We start from the raw sequence: 20,695 nt of genomic DNA on the forward strand, positions 1-20,695 counted from the left end.
AGAATTTCTAGAAAATTTCGAAAGTAGTGAGGAGGGGGGGAATTAACCTAGATTTTGCCTCTTTTCGATCTTTGGTTATCGCGATATCTAAGACGTTGATGGGGAAATAATTGCCTCCCCTTAAATGTATTCCTACACAAGCCATATATTCTCTACACTCTCCAACAATGGGTTTGTAATATTGTGGTACCATGATTTTGAAAAAATGTTATCTTTTAGATTTCTAGGAGATATCGCCAAACATAGAACTTTATTGAAAATAAGTTTTATCAATCTACACCCACATTTAGTCATCGAAATTGCCAAATACTTGGCGCCACAAGATTTCGGAATTTTGGATTTCTGGCCGGATGGCGCCTGGAGAAAACCAATAAATCCCTAGTACTTGGAAACATGTTCCTCTGGGGACAAAATCCAATAAATTATTAAGAAACTACACGCATTGAAAATAGACCCATCGATTTCACGCATTATTTTGTCAATAAAAAGTATTGTTCCTTAATCTATGGAATTTTAATTCACGAAAATTCTTTAATTTTGCATTTTAATTTCAGGGACAAGTACGGTATTTATAGGAAAGATAGCCGTATATTTAATCTCACTAAACATTTATTTAAATTAAATTACTTCAGTTTTATCAACTGCTTAGTTCTAATTACATATTTGTGATAGCAGAGTAATTAAAATAGAAAAGTATTTAGTACCAGCTAAAGATCTTATCATGACAATGTAAATCCCCAGAATATCCAGCATATCGCCTGAATTACTGTCTTTGTGAGAAATTTTAGAGCTCATCAATAGTGAGATCGTCGCAATAAATATTGAGTATTTAATTTTTTTTTAATTTTCCGCCTTTTCAAGTAAAAAGATATTTTTCCCTTCAATGTGGTTAGTTTACTTCCGAATAAAAAGCCTCTGCAATGGATATAAAATTCTGGGTATTGAGTATTTTATTTCTTCCAAATTTCTAATATAGCACCATACTTGATTCGACTGTATATTACCATAGTACCTAATATACTATACAGGGTGTAACATACCTTTATGATGATATTTCAGGGGGCGATAGTACTCTGCAAAATAATTAAAAAATGTTAATAGATCCATGTTCACATATTCAAAAACGCACCATTTTCGATTTTTTCTCATACTTTGCCTTTATCTCACGTATGCCTTGAGTAAATTTTTTTAAATTTCGTACACTTATTCTTTTTGAGACCCTCTACAACAAAATGTCAAAATCTTCGGTAGCCATATAGTGGGTGTTATGTTTTTTTGGGTTATGTGCTATTTTATACTTTGTATCTTTTCTTTCAAACATCCTGTATAAATTCTGATACCAAATTTAAGTTCCTCCTTCTATTGTTTAGCTTTTTAATCTCTTGCAATATTTTCGTATCTTTCACCATTCTTATAGAATTTGCAAAAATATCTATCTACGCAAATTAAGAATATAAAGGAAGTAAAGGAAAAAATCATCCGGCTCAGTTATTATCAATACCAAAGCAATTCATAATATTTAATAAAATTTCTAAAAATAAAAATAAATTTAAACGAAAATAAAATTATAAAAACTATTAAAAATCTACTACCCTTATATCAAAAATGGTGCATTTTTGACCATGAGTCTGTTAGCATTTTTTTATTATTTTGTAGAGTACTATCACCCCCTGAAATATGTCCCTCATGACACGTTACACACTGTACAAACTCTCCTAATTATAAGTCTCCTTCTCCAGTTAATTATTAATGAATGACTCTCCATCATAATGTCCCAATGCTACTTTTACAAGCAGTATGTGTACTATAAACTAATAAAACGACATTTAGACATCTCAATTCTGACCCTAATGTGTTTATTTAACAATGGTTTTGAGATTGTAGCACCAGATAGTCCTATTAATAACGTATAAAAGTCATTAGTAATGACCTGCATAACGAACATAAAATCAAATTTATGTGTCTCCTGAAAATTGAAGAGCTGCCCTGAACCCTCATGTGTTTGTCACTCATGGTTGTCAGTAGGCGATAGTTCATTAGATTATTCTAAGTGAATATGAAGATATGCAATATTCGGTCATTAAAAAAAGTCCTCCTGTATTACAGATTTTAAAAGTTGGATTCTGTAGGAATTCTTATGACTCTGCAAACAAGAAGCTTGAAGAAATTTACATTTTAGTCAAACGTGCCCAACATGTTTAGTTTCGATTCACGATATATTCGTGTAATAAATTTGAAAACATTCTGTATATATTTTTTAATTTGTAATTATTGAGAGAGTAATTGTGATGAAAGTCAGGGATAAGAGTATATGCGTATATTGGCTTCTCCATTCTACTGAATTAAGTGCCAATTATACTATTATCAGAATAAACAACAAACAACTAAATAATATAGAGTGTTTACGTGGAGGTTTTCCTTTTAACATGACCTAGACCACAAAAAACTAAGCAAAATCTTTATGTAACATTTTTTTCGAAATCTGAAAAACAGTCGAAATATGCGAGTATGAAAGTTTGAATAAATAACAAAACGTTTAATTAACATTATTCACTTCGGGGCTGGATACTACATACGTTCGAAATTATCGCTCGCCTTATCCACGACTCTGTATGTGTTGTTGGAAGAGATCTTTTTCCTCGAATTATTTCTGCGGTGTTTCCTATCTATTCTCGCAACTCTGCTACTGTGTTAATTTCAGCTGTAAACACCAAACTTTTCATATAACCTCACAGAAAAAATCAAATAGATTTAGGTCTGGTAATCTCGCAGGCTACCTAATCGGTCAATTCCTACCTATCCTCCTGTCAGAAAATTGGTTATTTAAAAAGTTCCGTACTTTTTTTTAACCTTTTTTTATATGTGTATATTTCGATTGTGTTTTAGATTTCGAAAAAATGTGACATCGAGATTTTGCTTAATTTTGTGACGTCTATGTCGTATTAAAAGGAAAATTCCTATTTAAAATTCATCCGGTGAAAAGGGCAGGCTAAGACGTCATCTTATTGGTTGAGATGATTGACTGAAACATAACTATCAGAGTAAGTCTCTCACTCCTGCAAGTCTCGGCCTTAGATTTAATCAGCATTAGTACACCAATGACCAAACTACCGAATGATATAGGAACAGGAGATCTAAGATGTCAAGATAGGAATCAGGATGTCAGGATAGGAAGGTTGTTCGGAAAGTAATTTCGTTTTTTTATGTGAAAATGAATGACAGTTTTCGTATAATAAACAAATGCTTTATTAAATTATATATTGGCCGTTCTGGTCCAACACCTTTTGCCATCTTTCTGGTAGTAGCATAATTCCACGCTCATAAAATTTTTTGTCTTTGCTGGCAAAAAACTGATCGAGGTGGTTTTTGACCTCATCATTTGAGATGAAAGTTTTACCGTCTAAAAAATTTTGGAGTGACCGGAACAAATAATAATCCGATGGTGCCAGGTCTGGAGAATATGGTGGGTGTGGCATTGTGTCCCATTCAAGCTGTAAAAGCTTTTGGCGAGTGACCAAACTTGTGTGAGGTCTCGCGTTGTCTTGGTGAAACACTACACCTTTTCTGTTGATTAGTTCGGGTCTTTTCTGTTGAAGTGCATCCTTCAGTTTGTCCAGCTGCTGGCAGTAGACTTCCGAATTAATCGTTGTGTTATCCGGTAAAAGCTCAAAAAAAACGATTCCTTTAAAATCCCACCAAACAGACAGCATCACCTTTTTTTGGTGAATATCGGCTTTGGAAATGGTTTGAGTCGATTCATCTTTTTTGCTCCATGACCTCTTGCGTTTGACGTTGTTGTATACAACCCATTTTTCGTCCCCAGTAATGATGCGCTTCAAAAACGGATCATTTTTGTCACGTTTGAGAAGCGAATCGCAGACGTCAATGCGGCGACACAGATTTCTCTCTGTGAGAACATGGGGAACCCATATATCGAGCTTCGAGGATAATCCCAGGCCTTTCAAGTGGTCATAAACTGTTGAATTCGATAAATTTAACTTCAATCCGATCTCACGTGTTGTTATTCGACGGTTCGCATCAACTAATGCCTTTATGGCGTCTTTATCAGCTTCAACCGGCCTTCCCGAACGTGGTGCATCTTCGACATCAAAATTGCCAGATCGAAATTTAGAGAACCAGTTCTGACACTGGCGTACTGTCAACACACCTTCTCCATACACATCGGTCAATTTCTTTCTGGCTTGAACAGCATTTTTACCCTTTCTGTAGTAAAACAGTAGGATATGTCGAAAATGCTGCTTATCGCTCTCCATATTTAAAAGGGCACCAACCAAAAACTACTGCGTAGAATTAATTGAAATGTTTCACACACAAGCCTTGTTATATGAGCTCTCAAAGCATATAAAAATTATATGGCTTAAGTGTGAGGTTAAGTGCAAAAAAATACCATTAAATCCTCTGTCGGGAAAAAACGAAATTACTTTCCGAACAACCTAATATTTTGCCTAAACAAGCTCCCTCGATAAGCTCTTTTGCCTGCCTGACTCCTTTTTTCTAACTCTACACTCTAATGAATAAAGCATGAATTCTACCAATTGTAAATCAAAGCATGCGTTAGGAAATAATAGAGGAGCGATAGATCTAGGACATGATCTGCTCAATCAGAAAGAAGTTTCCTGTCATATCATTCTAGATCTAGTGCGTCTGCGGTCTGTTATATTCTACCGAATCAAGTACGAATTCTACTATTTATACATGAAGGATGGGCAGAAACAGGAGAATATCTTTTTAATGAACCAGGAATTTTTAAACGTTTCAGCCTCTTCAAGTTTTGTGTCTCGAATAAAATGGGAAAAGTAAATGTGGGAGTGTTAAAATAACTCGTCTGATAACTGAGAGCTTAAAGAGCTATTTTCACTTGCTTTCTTAAATTTTCTTCCCTATGTCTGCTAGTTTTGATTCTAATGATTCCCTCTTATCAATTTCTTATCGTCAAGATCCTAACTTTAAAGTATCAAAATAACCTTTATGGCATCTGGGATCTTAAACAACTGTTGTGATAATTATAAGGGAGTTTGTTAAGATAACTCCGGTGACTATTAAACTGTGGAGAAATCAAATATCCTTCGTTCGGATGACTGTTTTTCGGTATTTTATTGAAATTATTCACTGTCCTAAATTCCTCAGCATAGTCATCATGCTCTCCGCTTGTCATAAAAAAATCATGGACTTTTTCGTTTAATATAAACTTTTGTTGCGATTTGCTTCCGTAAACTTCCTAGCTGCGAACTTAAAACGTAGTAGTAAAAGTAACAGTACACTGTACAAGCACCTTATCAGTTAAACAATGTCATCATTCTAGTACTTCCACCTGAAACATAAACAAACATACATAAATTTCATCGGAAAAATGCACTATTATGCGAAATTTGCACATTCTTCTGTTACCAACTGGTATAATTCACGCTAAAGTGTAACAATACGACCATATTGTTATGAATTAGCACACGCTGGAATCAAAACATTCCATTGAAGGATACTTTTGCACATCTGCCGACAGTCACGTTGAATTACAGGGGGAATGTCTCGTATCACAGAGAATTAGGTTCTACTGAACGTTGCACAATTCGTGCTCGATTCGGTAAAACAGAGGAGGTATTGTAAGCAGGAGTTGACCCTTGCTTCCAGGTGAGAGACTAGATGAGGCAGCAATGTGATCAAAGAATTTTTAGATCTCTAGCTAAACTTCCTGGATCTACTGTTCCTGCTTTGTTTCGGTAGAATACAAGAGACGACGTTAAGATACCGCATTTAACCTTTACTCTCGGACGATGTAGAAATTTGACGAATAAGCAATGTGCAAGAAACTTCAATTTCTTAACTAGACATGTTAGATCTATGGGCTTTCTGGTTCATATAGATCATGGTGGGCAAGAGAGGACGAATAGCCCTCAAAAAGCTCAATGTCAAAAGTTTTTACTTCACGATCTCGTGAGGTAACGAGAGTGAATATGAATTGAATTTTTTTAAATATTTGTTGTTCTCGGTTTCAGTTCCATTAAGCCCGATCGTACGGACAACTGCTCTATGTTTGACACGCGCCGTGAGAACCCAGTTGATATATACATTTTTCAAAATTTAGATTTCCCGCTGCAGTTAATGTAATGTTTTCATTATACAAAGCCATCCAACGAAAACTTGACCCTCTCCCCCCAATATTGAAAAGTAAGGACTTTTCAGAAAATTCCCAAAATCCGTCAAAAAAGTTTTTGAGGGGACGAACTTTTATATAGAATTTGCCCTGCAAATATCACCCTTGTGCGCGCCACAGCAACGCCCTCAAAAATTTTAAATGGTACGAGGGGTTATGTGACACCTCAAATTCAAGGTCTTTCAAAACTACATTCAATGGTGTAATGCGATTCGAAATCTAGCGATTGGTTTTTGAGAAAAAGAACTGCAAATTTCATAAAAAATGCGATACAAACGTAGTTAAAGAGTACGTTAACAATTAAAAAAATTATTTATTGATAGGAATTTGATTTGTTTTCGATTTTGTGCTCACAGTCTTTGCCTAAAAAAATAAAAAATTGTTAAAAATCAAAGAAAAAATAATTAAAACTAACCAAAGGGTGAGTGAGCATAGAAGTGAAGTTTAGAGATTGAATTTTATATAAAAATTCATCCCCCTCAAAAACTATTTTGACGTTTTGTTGTGAATTTTCCGAAAAGTCCTTATTTTTCAGAAACAAGGGGGGTCAAATTTTCGTTGGACGATCCTATATATTTATGTCCATACGTATGTATGTCCCAAGCCATTTTAATATCCGTTTTTAGAACTTTAATGAATATCTCGAAATTAGTCGGTGATTTCAAAACCAAAGCAACGGAACATAACCTACTGCGCAATTAAAACTGTGTGGTAAAACTATGCTTTATCTTCACTAAACACTGATTATATTTTTAAGGTGTTGGGAGGGATTATGAGATTAACTATATTTTCTGGAAGAGCTCGTTATCTTGACTTGGATGTCCTCTATGAAATTATATCATTTTCTAAACGTTATGAAATCATAACAGACAATACGAAGAGATTACGACTATCACACTTTAAGACTAATAAATTTTATTATTTGTAAATAAATGCATGACATATTGCCAGATTACGCGATTCTACTGTTTTAATAAGATTTCTACTAAAATGCCATTTACAAGGCCCTGAACTTATTAGTCCTAATCCATTTACAATTGTTTTAATTTCTAGGACCTCGCCTTGATTAACAGTGGACATGGTTTCTGGTTTTGTTTGACCCCTCACCCCATCTCAGATTTTCCATTGATGGTAAATTGGCAATTCCATTGGCTGCTGTGTACACATCAGGTAAATAATCAACAAAATATTGACGCCATTCTAGAAAAAGATGTTTATTCATTCGAGCCTTCCGATATTTCATTAATATGTAAATCCTCAATGTTGGTCGACCATTGTAATCATTATTAAGACGTTAGTACAGTACTAAGTAAATTCGTCAGTTCGTGGCAGATAGCGAATGTTGTTTCGTTCAAATTTTGCGCAAATTGGAAGTAACAATGAATATTTAAATTTGCGTCGGGCTGCGAGGATAAAATTGCCCTCTGTACGCTCTTTCCCTCCATCGCATTGTCAAAATAACTCCTTTGACGACTTAAATATTTTAGGAGCTTCGGTCGTCTTTCTCTCAACTGAAGTATCTTCCTATATAACTTTGAAAATCATACAGCTCTCAGTTCAAGTAGTCGGGCGGATTACAGCCAACACGACCAGAAACGAAGCGGTTTAAAGGCGGGTTCCCACGGCGCCTATTGAACTGACCTAAACTAACCTACCAAGCGCCACATTCGCGCTGAGCAGTACTCAAAAATTACTTCCTAATAATTATCTAAATTAGCGTGGTATCTGGTTTCAGGTACGGGGTTTTTCCCACAATGAAAAAGATGCGCTTGTTTGCTTGCCACATTATCAGGGCAGTGATGGCTTCACAACGATACGACAATTAACAGACATTCTTGGAACCATTTGCCAATATTTGCTCAGAAAATTATTGTACTTTTGATATCTAGATTTTGAGTGAATGGAGGTTATAATTATTTATATGAAAATTTGTAGCGGTTTTTGGACAAGGGGACTCGTGCCTATAGTTTGCGCACAAAATGCCAGACAATAATGATAGTTATTGTAATATTTAGCGGCGTTGTAATGATCGTGAAACATTGAGTTGTGAGGAAAAATACACTCATCGGCAAAAGTCTTGCACCTCCCCAATATTTATATTTTCATGCATGTAAATAATACATTGGGCAGAGATAGTGATTCAGTACGGATGGCTTTGAACAAAAACCAGGGAAGCAAATAAACAAAAAAATAAATAAAAAAAAAAACTTTAAAGAATGGTTGATTATTAAAATAATATGGAAGTGCAAGACTTTTACCAATGAGTGTATGTTGGTAAACGTGGGCATTGATTCAATGTCGTTTGGGACTCAACTATAGCAAGTGAGTTCCCGTGCGGGAAAATTACATGGAAATTTTGACCGGATTTAGGGACTATTTTCCTTCGCAACGCCTCACTTTTTGTAGCTCCAAGCTCCAAAAATTTGAGGCTTTTTGAGCTACAACTGAAGAAAGTGAGTCTTATTGAAAGCGAGTTAAAGCAGGCAAAAAATGTTAGCGTTACATTTTCCAAAAAATCAAGCGCGTTTAAGGAAACTCACCCCGCTTCGCTCTCTTCGCTCCCGCTAGGTTTTATAAGCCAAAATTGGTAAATATTTTAACGGCGCCTGTTTTAAAAAGCTGTTGAACCAGGAAGTACTCAACTCCATTCCCATTTATTCGAAACGGTAATTGGTTATTTCTCGATTCTAAATGCAAACCAGAATGACTATACGGTTCTCCAATACGGCACCAAATTCCCCTTTAGACCGGTCGCTTCATGTCATCAGCTTTACTGGGATGTATATAAACAAACAGACTCTTTTCATGGTTCTGTTTCTTTTTCTGAGAATCACTGCTCGGTTGCTTCTAACGTGGTCTCTTCGGTAAACACTTTTAGCCGGCCGATGTGTTTGTCCAGCCACCATGAGTGTTTGCATTACGCATACCTTTTCTGTTTCTTTAACATGTTACTTTTACACGGGACACTAGAAATCCCAATATTCCGGATAACTTTGATCTACTGCTCACTGCGCATAGGTCAAAGTCCAAACTCGCTCACGTTCAACGGCTCAAAAAAACGGAAATCGCACGGTAAATTTATAATAATATTTGCTTTTGCATTATCAATCTATTAATATAAAACACAAATTGGTGGTATTCAATACTGAGATCATCGGAAAATAATCGACTTAGAGGTGATCATAAGTCAATTAAAACGATGACCGAACTCTCCTTTGACTTCTCTCGAAGAAAACAATGTCGGTTTTTCACTCGTTCTCTGCATATTTTTAGGTTTTCAGAAAAAGTCTGAGTATTCATATCGGCAAATAATAAAACTTGCGATATGAATGCTGATATGAACCTATGAATGGAAATTTCACATAAACTTGAAAGGATCGAGTGAAATTCTCGGTAACTATTTAAATTGAGACGAGTGCAATTTTCTAGGCCTCCATTAAGATTTTTTTAGATTAACTCGAACTAACACGATTAAAATATTTTCTAGTGTCCACTTATATGGAGGAAGTTACTTGAAGTAACCCGAACTGTCTTGAATGAAATTCTATGAAATAACCTCGATAAGGTTGAATGAATTTTTTGCAGGCGTGAAACAAATATTTTGTAGTAACCTGACCTGACAACGCAAAATCTTTGTAGTAACCTGAACGGACCCGAATGAAATTCTATGTAGTAACCCCTGACCCAAAGAGAGAATTTTCTGCATAAGCCTCAACTAGCCTGAATTAAATATCGTAGTATGAATCTTTGTAGTGGTTTCAGCTGGCACGAATTAAATATTTTGTAGTAACGTCATTCGAGTACTTCTGGCATTTGGTAGTAAAACTCTAAATGACTCGAATGTAAATCGCAGTAGCTTGAACTTACCGTGTGGAACTTTTTTATTGCTCCTTGAACTGACTCGAGAGAACTTCTTTGTAGTTAGCCGAAGCAACAGAAATAAAATTCGTTGTAGTAATCTAAGTCGATGTGAATATCCTGAAGTGTAAGCGATCAGCCTAATATATTTTGTAGCAACTCAACGGACTGGAATGAACTCAGTTTGGCTAACCTTTACTGACCTACTGCCCTACTGAACTTCTTGTACACTGAAGTGACACTAACCTGCAGTCAGTTTCGAGTGACCAAACTCAAAGTTGATGAAGCCATGCGTCGGCTCAAAACGTAGCTTCCTAGTGTTCACAGTCCCCGAATCCTAAACCAATACCTCAATCATGCAGACGACACGCTTAGAATTACCGATTATCAATACCCCATTGAAGTTCAATTTGGCAAATCACTAGACGTGCTCGGGCATATGATTATTGCCTGAATCTCAATGGCGGTTCTTCAATTTTAATGAATTACGCAGAATTGACGTAACCCGCCACTGGTAGTTCGCAGAATGATTTTCCACTAATTAATGCAGCGACTACATCATTGTCTCGACGAGTGAGGTGATTGGTTTATGTGGCAGCTGAATTTGATAGAGAGGAGCCCTCCCATTGGCCACCCGCAATGAGCTTGTTGCAAATTAAACTGAACAGCGTTACTCGTACTTAACGCTCGACTTAGCATTACCTTCGTTATGTATGCATTATTCACGTTTACATTGCATTAAGGAATTTTAATTGTCTGTATGTTTGGAGTGTATTTGTCTAGGAAATCACCAATTTATTCGAAAATAGTGCGCGTCCAAGTCAGTAGGATAATCTTAACTAGAAAATGCAGCCATCGCAACTCGAGGTTTCAGTTCTGGCGCTGTAGAGCCTTTAATTGTATTTTCTCAAAAATGTTCGGAACAGCTCATGGACTACCGGGCGGTGTAAGGAAAAGTGTTTTTAATGTAAAAATATTCGAGCGGCGACAGGCTACATCTGATACTTCTAAGTGTAGCTACACGAGAGGACGATTCCATTTCCGGTGCTGTAGCACTCTAATTTATGCATTTTCCCTAGGTATATTTAAATTAATTTAAAATGCCATAAAAGAGCTGCAAGACGATACAGGCAGAAACCGCTTAAATGCAAAAACACTTGCGCGAAACCGCTACTGCAACAATCAAGTGTAGCCCCGCGAGTATACTCCTCCAGTGCAGGCGCTGTAGCTCTTTTATTTACAGTTCTTTTCAATGTTCAAGCTGATTTTAAATATCAGAACCGTACACAATAGGTACAGATAACATGATTTTAATGCGAAAATACTTGAGGAGCGGCACTCCAAATTTGATCTTTCAAACATCAAATGTAACAACATGAGAATCTATTTCCCGTGCAGGCGCTATAGCTCCCTTATTTGTAACTTCTTCGCTGTGAATATTTAAATTAATTCGAAGTGCTACGGGCGAGGTGGAAGATAGTGAGAAAACATGAGGGAACACTTCCCATTCAGACGCTGTAGCTCTCTTATCGATGCCATTACCGTGTGAATATTTAGGTCAATTTAAAATAGTATAAATGGGCTTAAAAGCAGGGTAAGCAAAAGTCTTTTAAATATTTCACGGCTTCAGAAATCACGCTCTAAGGCATGCGTTTGCGATTAAAAAATACCATAAACAGTTATCAGTGTCTGGTCTATTGAATGTTTGGTCAATCACCCAGTTACCCCATAAACATACACTCAGAGGCGTAGAATATGTCAGATAAAAATGATTAATTTAAACTAAAAAACGTCAAGTGGTTTTATTTTTACTACATTTTGAAACCTATAAAGCGTGACAGCAGTTGAGTAGGTACAAAGTTAAGTAAGAAATTTCCTGGAGAATCCCAGGGCATTCGACTTAAGCGTGACTGCGCTATATATATCTTATTTTGTCAGATTTCAAAGCTATAGATAAACATTTCGTCGATTTAATTGTGTTTGTAATTTTTAATTATTTGCTATTAGAGGAAATTAGAAAATTGGGTACCTCAACGAGGCAACAATTTTTCTCATTTCGAAAACTCCTCGCGCGTTTCCCAAGATATGAACGGTCAAACTGTGAGAAGCAAAAAGAAATTTCGGTTACAGAAATTACTTTAAGTTATGAAACTATATCGTGTAAACTTTAAATTTAAAAAGTAATTCAGGTTAATCTAGTTTACACTCACGACGCAATCAGGTCACTTCAGGTTGGGGTCAAAGCCCTATCCACGTTTCCACGTGATGACCCCTGGAAACGTGACTGAGGTATCACACGCGGAAAGCCGTTGTTCCGTTCTCAGTCTCTACATTCTTACTCTTCCAGGTCCGATCCACGTTTCCCGTTTTCGACGGTCTCTTTAGGTCAATTCGATCCTGGTGAACCGATGTATTTCTTTTCGCCCTTCGTGTAATTGAGTGTACTTAATTTGAACCCTTTCAACTTACAGGGTAGCACCACTCTTTCTCCTTCCAGTCACTGTGTTTATGTCTTTCATTTTAGCACTTAAAGCGAAAACTGAGACCGTTCTGGACCCTTGTAGCCTTTTATGATGTGATATTAGCAATCCCGATGTATGGATCCTACATAAGTGCCTTTTTCTTCGGCAATGAAACTTGTTTCTACATACGTATTGTTCGCATTTTTTTCCTATAGACCTTACGCTTTCTGGGTTATCTCCTCCAGTTCCTCTTCTCTTTGCGTTGTGACCTCCATACCCCTTTTGCGTATGCCTGTTCTTCGGCGTTTGCACCTTTATTTTTTTATTTTGACTTCGTGTGGTCTTTCTGATTTCTATGGCATTCTCCAATTTGCTCCTGTCCTACTTGCTCCAAGGAGCTGGTTTGTTACGTGGCAATAAATCGTTCCTTCAGCAAACCCACGATCTCATCGTTAAGCACTGTCAGGTTTTACCCATTGTCCATTCGTTCTTCGGCTTTCCGCATCTGTTACTGTTTTATTCTTCCTCCGAGGTTGGTTCTCTGGACTTGGAGAGCACGCATCCAGGGAACATCACGTGGAGATGCAAATAGGTTTTTCACCCCCAAACTGAGATTATCTTTTTTCTTCTTGAAGTTGAGGGGAATCTGCTTCCAGATTTTGAGAGCTTGGTGTAAAGCGATTTTATTTGCCCTCTTTGTGTCAGATTAGAGTTCCCATCCGGAAATCACCGACCGACTAAACTCGCTTTCTTCGCGTCCGGCACCGCTATGAAGCATTGCTTGCGACGAGTAAGTTCTCACCTCAGGTGCTGCTTTTGTCTTTCTCTTTTATTTCCATTATCCATTAGCATCGTTATAATAGCATTCTAGTAGTCTTCAGAGGGTACGAGCAATTTTGAGATATTCAGTGTGTTTCAAGTGCAGCCCATCTTTTCCTCAGCCAATTTTCTCTCTTTAGTCCAGTTATTACATGTAAATATCATATGCTCAAATATGGCTTCCTCCTTACAATACCAAGGCATTGTTGTTTGCTGATTTTGTTGAAGTATTTCCCAAATACGTCGTGGCCTGTTATGACCTGTGTTGAGTGATAATCCAAATTTTTCCATTTTCGTCCTGTCCATGTTTTAATATCATCCACTATATTTGTCCCACGTGGTTTGCCACTGTGCAAATGTCGATTGTGTAATTTAATTACGTTTCACTTTTCCTGATGTGTGCTTTTTGTTGAATTTTTCAAGCCTTAGCTTGATTGCGGTAAAATTGAGATTGTCTGAACTAACCTGAACTAACTATTGTATATTTCCCAGTTTAGTTAAATATTTGTGATTTGCAATAATCGATTGATCGTATAAATCTGTAATTAACCTGAAATAATCTACAGAGCCCAGAAGTAATATTGCGCCACACATAGACTTGCTTAGATATATCTCAGTACTAATTGTCTTCACGTGTCCTTAAATGGCCCTTTATAAACTATCGGTTCGAACTAGATAAAATGGACTTTTTTATCTCAATAACAAACAGAAAAGGTGAATTACCTTAATCTATTATTGTATTATAGATTAATTATCTTTGCGTAAATTGAGATTACCTGGAATTCAACATACCGAATTATTATTGTACTATTTATGGCGGTACCGTAAAAGACGACTATTTGATTGTTGTAACATTGGCGCTTATCGATAACTGTTTCAGTTTTATCTAGGCCAAGTCACTTGACGAGTTTTAGTATGATTTCGTTAAAAAAAAAAATTGTGGGCAACGTCATGCGTCAATCCGTTGTAAAAGGTGGAAACGTTTATTGGATTTGGATTGTTTTTGAAAATGTGCAATTTACATAATGATATTGTAATATCAGATATGCTTTCGGTTGGAGATAAAATAGCTAGAATGTGGATCCAACGAGATTACATCAAGCGAGCCTACATTTTATTTAATGCGCAGTCAAAGGATGAATTGTAACTCGTCAACACCAGTTCTTTCTCAACATAAAAGCTTTTCCGTAAATTCAAATCTCAACTTCAGCTCGAGTTTCCCTTCAAGCTGAGAATTATTCAGACGATACCTGTCACAGCCTCAGCCCGAGTTTTCTGTCTTTTAACTCGAATCAGTAGCCTCATTTTCAATACACTCCAGTTGGGCCTCTGGGAATAGCGTGCACCTCAAATAACCATTTTGAACCAATTTTCCCGTGAGCATCTTCAAGTGAGCCCTGGTAACCCGAAATGAGATCTTCTGGATCGTTCCCAGTTACCAGAGTCGTACTTTTTCGCGCGTTTTAAAACCAGAGTCGTACGTCACGCGTTTTAAAAAATGTTCAGTCAAGTAGGCGTTGGAAGTATTTGACACCGAGCTCGTTTGTTTTTGACAGTGTCTTCTACGTAGCCTCGAGCATAAACAAATACACCTAACCTCACTTAAATTCAACCCTGTTTATCTTTATTATTGGTTGAATTTGATTAAAAATAGTCTTTTTCAAGACCTCACGGACTTGTGTGTTGGTTAGTTAAATTTTTCTGAGTGCTAAAAATGTCATTCAGACAAAAAGTTCTTATGGTTCAGTCTTATTTTCGGAACGAACAGTTCATAAGCCTAGAACGGACCTTTGAAATTCACCTCTGTCTTCAAGGGTTTCTTGCAAAATTTCCCCATATTGCAGTGCTGAAATCGCAGTTTTGCGCCACCCTGAACTATGTTGTGAAATTGTTGCGTGAAACTGGCGGTGCTCAAAGAAAGTCAGGCAGTGGTAGACCAATTTAACGGATCCCAGAACTTGTTGAAAATGTAAAGCGACTATTGGATGATCATCCCAGCACGTCTTTAAGAATACTTTTTCATCAAGAGGATGTATCGCTTGGCACTCGTCGTTTAATTGTTAAAAAAAATCTGGAATTATATTTATGCAAGGTGCAAGTGGTTCAGGAACTACAGCCCCCAAATTATGAAGAGACTGATATATTGCAATTGGTTTAAAGTTTAAGTCTTGAAAAAGACTATTTTTGATAAAATCCAATTAATAACAAAGATAATCAAAGACATATTTAAGTGAGGTTAAATTTATTTGTTTATTTTCAAGACTATGCAGAAAAACATGTCAAAGACATACGATCTCGTTTGTTGATTAATTCCAAAGCCTATTTAATCGATTTTTTTTAACGCACGATATAAAGGCAACTTTGCTGAGAACATTGAAAGTCCCAGTTCACATGTAAAGGCAGCTTATTCCCCATAAGAGGTAATGGAGGATTTGAATGATCAATTAGAGGCGGCCTGTAATTGGATGAAATTGGCCTCCACATAAGCCATGACACCGAGAGTCCCTCTGGAGGACATAAAACTCTCACTCGCAGAGTGGCTCTTAATGACTGCTGGTGGGACTTTGCACGGAGTTTAATAAGTCTAAAACATCCGTAGAAAGACAAACAAATTCCTCATTTTCTTAGGAAAACTTAGGAAAGGCTAACCACTCTATGGGAGTGAGTCGTGACAGTTTCCCTAATTTCCATTTCATATTGGACCTTTCAAGGAAATATCCTTTTAAAAGATATATCTTTTAAGACATTTTCAGGAGATGATCTTTTCCCCACATTAGGACTCAAAGCAACTAGTTCTTATCTACAGGGTGTTACATTTAAACTGTCACAAGCGATTATCTTCGAAACTAAATTTAAACTTTAAAAAAAATTCAAACAAACATTGCTTGTTATGAAAGGAAACATCCAACTCACATAAACAAATTTTTACTCACGGTCTTGTTTTAAGGCCAACTTTTTTTTTTAATGGAACACCCATTTCTGTGGTTAATTTTCAAAAAGTTAGAAAATTCAGTATTTTTTGCTGTAAAGGTTTTTCCCTGAATTTTCTCATTTTCCCGATATCAACAAAAGTTGAAGTGACACGTTTAAAATAACATATGACTTAAATTACGAAAAAAAACTATTAATCTAAAGTAAAAATTGATAGATTCTAAAAATTAACCCAATATCATAGTAAAAATTATTTTTAAATATTTATCGGTCAAACAAATGCTTAAAATGTTGATCTTCCACATAGAGAAATTTTTCAATTCTCATAATAAATGATCTCAAAACATTTCCAACCATGTCTTCAGTGTTTACTTCGTAAGCTGCTCCAATGCTGTTTTTCATATCATCAGAAGTTGTTGGAACTTGAATGTTCATTTTTTCTTTAAGATAACTCCAAAGAAAAAAGTTTAATGATGTCAAGTCAGGTAATCTAAGTGGCCAGTTCACTGGACTATTACGTCCTATCCATTTTTTTAGGAAACATTTCATTTAAAACGTCTCGTACTACGTGAGCAAAATGGGCTGAACATTCATCATGCCAATTCCACAAAGCAACTGTTTCGTCAAGAATAAGATATTCCAACAAAACCGGTAAATTGTTTAACAGAAAACTACAATATTTCTCTTCATTTAAATTGCCTTGAACAAAAAATGGTGCTATTATTTTGTTGCCGACAATGCCACACCAAACATTAATTGTGGATGGTCCAAGGTCTTTGATGTTCTACTTGCCATAGTCAATGAGGATTTTCAAGAGACCAATAGTGCATGTTGTGACGATTTACTTCATTATGATTCGTGAAAGTGGATTCGTTACAAAAAAGTACATTACAGAAAAAGTTTTCATTCAAATCTAATTTTTCCCTTGCACAAGTACAACATTGCACTCGCTTTTTAAGATTGTTTCTAAGTTCCTAGTGAAAGGAAACATGATGGGAATGCAACTTGTTCAATTTTAAAATTAGATGCGCACTGACCAACAAAATGCCCGAATCTTTTGACAACTAACGGCAACTTACATGGAAATTAACAACAACAGCCGCTAAACAGCTATTTGATTGTTTTCATTGGTGGCAGTTCTTGTGCGGGTTTTTTTACTTATTTTCACTTTGCCACTTTCAAGAAATTTCTCTATTATTCGATAAAAAGTTGGATGACTAGGTGCTCTTTCTTCAAAGAATCTTTGTACATAAATCCGATAAGTTTCAATACCGTTTTGACCACTTTCTATATAAGCTACACCATTTGAATTTTGTTTTCTTTAGAAAAGTTCCCCATTTTACACTTTTAAATTAATTACTTTAGTCGAAAAACAAATAATTAAATTCGTGTTAGAGGTTTCTGTGAAGTTTATAAATAAATTCGATGAGCAAAAATTACAAATATGTACATTATAGTGAAAACATAGCTTTTTTGTTCGACTGATAAATGTTTAAAAACATGTAATTTTTACTATAATTTTGGATTAATTTTTAGAATCTACAAATTTTTATTTTCCATTAATAGATTTTTTCGCACTTTAGGTCATGTGTTATTTTAAACATGGCACTTCAATTTTTGTTGATATCTGGAAAACGAGAAGTTTTAGAAAAAACTTTTCCAGTAAAAAATACTTAATTTTTTAAGTTCTTTGCGAATTTATGAAAAAAATTAGTGTTCCATTTAAAAAAATAAAATTTGCCTTGAAATGTTATTTAAATGACCTTGGGTAAAAATTTGATTATATGCGTTGGACGTCCCTATTCATAACAAGCAATATTTGTTCGAAACTTCTTCTGATTTTAAATTTGGTTTCGGAAATAATCGCTTGCCGTACTTTAAATGAAACACCCTGTACAAATTCCGTTGCAACAATTAATTAAAAAAACGTTGATGCTAATTACCTCTTCATAATTATTGGAGATACTTATTTCCAATTTAATATGCATACTCAACCAGAATTTATGCCCAAGGTTCCCAATAATGAAAAGTTTAATTGGAAAAATGATAGCGGAGTTTTTTCTATTTACCTAGCCGTGAATAGATATTGTTCGACACCTAATACCGCAATATAAAAGCGGGTTTTATGGCTTTGGAACATAGAAATTTGTGTATTGATGGCAGTTATGATTTTCTCAAAACAACATAAAATATATTACGGGATAAATATTTGGTTAAGGTTATTGTGATATTCAGACGAGGTTTCTCTTGATTAATACCGAGGACTAGAAATGTCGAGGTAATTTAGAAATAAGATTAGCGTAAATATTTGCTTTAGTATCATTAAAGAAAGAGAGAACGAAATGAAGACTAGTAGATAACGAGAGGGAAAAAAGACGAAGGAATCATCTATCGAGAGAAGTACCGTTAAGAAGTTCAATTCAAAAGAGAAGAAAAATGGGAACACAGACACAGAAAAATTAATAATTCACTTAAAAAGAACCTTAAAAGTGAGGGGGAGAGAGACGCAGACAGGCAGATACCGAAAGGGAAGAAGAACGAAGATCTTATTTCTTGGGAGAAGACGAAAATTCGCCAAACACGTCACGAGACATAGTCCAAAGCTGCTAAGTGACATTAAAATTACAGTTCTGAAATCTTCCAAATGAGGTGGTTGAAAATTAGCAATTTTACATGGAATTTTTTTCCAAAATGGGTGATGATTCTAGAAAAAATGGACTTTCAGAATCGTTTTTCTTCGTTTAGATCTACCAAAGCCGTTGCGAAATACGAGCCCTAAAAGATGACTGAAAAATGCGCCGTTTCGACTATTTTTCTGAACGGGTCTATAAGTTTTCGGACGAACCCCGTAAGAAAAATAGGTTTTCCGTGTCCACCGCTTAACGAGAATACATAAAACGTGTGTCACCTACATAATTTGTTTCTATAATAAGAAAGCCTCTTTGGTACTTACCGACTTTACTTTGAAAAACGATAAGAAAATGACAGTCGAGATACAAATTGTGGAGTAATTAAAATATTTTGATAATTTTATTTCATTCCAGGTTAATTATTCTTCTACGTGCCTCGTTTAATAGACGCTCCTATTTCATTCTTTTCAATCTATGGAACAGAGAACTTTCATTATTAGATTAAGAAGTATCGAATAGCCATAAAATAAAAAATAACAAATTGGAATTTGTTTTTATTCGAAACATGGCAGCTAAAATTACACGTTTATGTACTTTAATCCTGTCAATCGGATATTTAATTAATCTTTCAGCAATGCACAGAATTCTAGGCATCTATAGGTAGCTTTGCGTAGAGAAGCAATTCGCATTAAAAGGGATTTAAAAGGAATTATTATCAATATTAATCAATAAACCGTTCTTTTCCTTAAACATTCGAAATAACTGCATATCAATACATTATTGTGAATGTCTTTTGTGTTGCCCATAAAGTTGAGTATCAATAAGGATATAGCGTATGAATGTTTAAACAATATACAGGGCTTTTATTATTTTGCAGAATACCATCGTTCCCTGAAATATCTCTATGATAGTATGTTACACCCTGTATGCAGGACGTCCGGAAATAACGTTGAAATATTTTGGGATGTAATTGTAAATATTAAAATAATAAACAATGTTCTTATAAACATACTTCAAAAATTGCTTCTTAAAGGGACTAAAATCCCTTAAAGGAGGAACTTTGAAGATCGTTTTTTCGCAAAATTCTTGAAACGGTTTGCACTAAAATTACGAAATTCGGTATAGTGTCATAAGTTGCAATGAGAATTTTTTAAATAGATAATTGCAGAATTTAGTCAGGAGCGTCATATATAGGGAGTCTCCTATATAAATGTTGCCCCAACTTTTTTGTTTGTGACATTTCTTAATTTTTGAAATCAAATTACGGAATATCAAATATTTTTAAGTAAAAAGGTCCTCTTATTTCATCCTGTTAAGATAGACTGTTTTCCAAAAAAATTAGTTTTTATAAACCAATATACTATTAAATGGATAACAAAATGCATCTTAATAAACATAGTAAACGTCCTTGTAATAGAAATATCTTCTTATTAGCTAGCAATAACAAAACTAATATTATTAAGGATTTATCACTTATTAATATTAAATATTGAAAATGGCCTTCGTACACTTCCTCTAATTCTTTTCTTCATAAATTTCGATATCCATGTAGTCGTCCACCAGTTTATAAAAACTAATTTTTCTTCAAAACGGTCTATCCTAACAAGATGAAATAAGAGAGCCTTTTTTACTTAAAAATATTGGAGATTCAGTAATTTGATTTCAAAAGTCAAGAAATGTTACAAACAACAAAGTTAGAACAACGTTTACGTAGGAAACCCCCTGTATGTGACGCCCCTAACTAAAATCTACAAATATCAAAACAAAACAAAAATTCCATTGCAACTTATTATACTATACTGAATTTCGTAATTTTAGTGCAA

The 20,695-nt window shown here is 35.3% G+C and overlaps 1 long non-coding RNA gene across 1 annotated transcript in view; it reads left to right on the top strand.

Moving 5' to 3' along the window:
• The window catches only part of LOC136408862 (uncharacterized), a 133,549-nt gene that overhangs the window by 63,216 nt on the left and 49,638 nt on the right, over positions 1 to 20,695 (top strand). The window contains exon 3 of the long non-coding RNA XR_010752135.1: positions 7,226 to 7,342. This is a non-coding gene — a long non-coding RNA (uncharacterized lncRNA). The remainder of the gene's footprint in view (positions 1 to 7,225; positions 7,343 to 20,695) is intronic.

Source organism: Euwallacea similis, chromosome 5 (genome assembly GCF_039881205.1).
Source record: "Euwallacea similis isolate ESF13 chromosome 5, ESF131.1, whole genome shotgun sequence".
NCBI lineage: Eukaryota > Metazoa > Arthropoda > Insecta > Coleoptera > Curculionidae > Euwallacea > Euwallacea similis.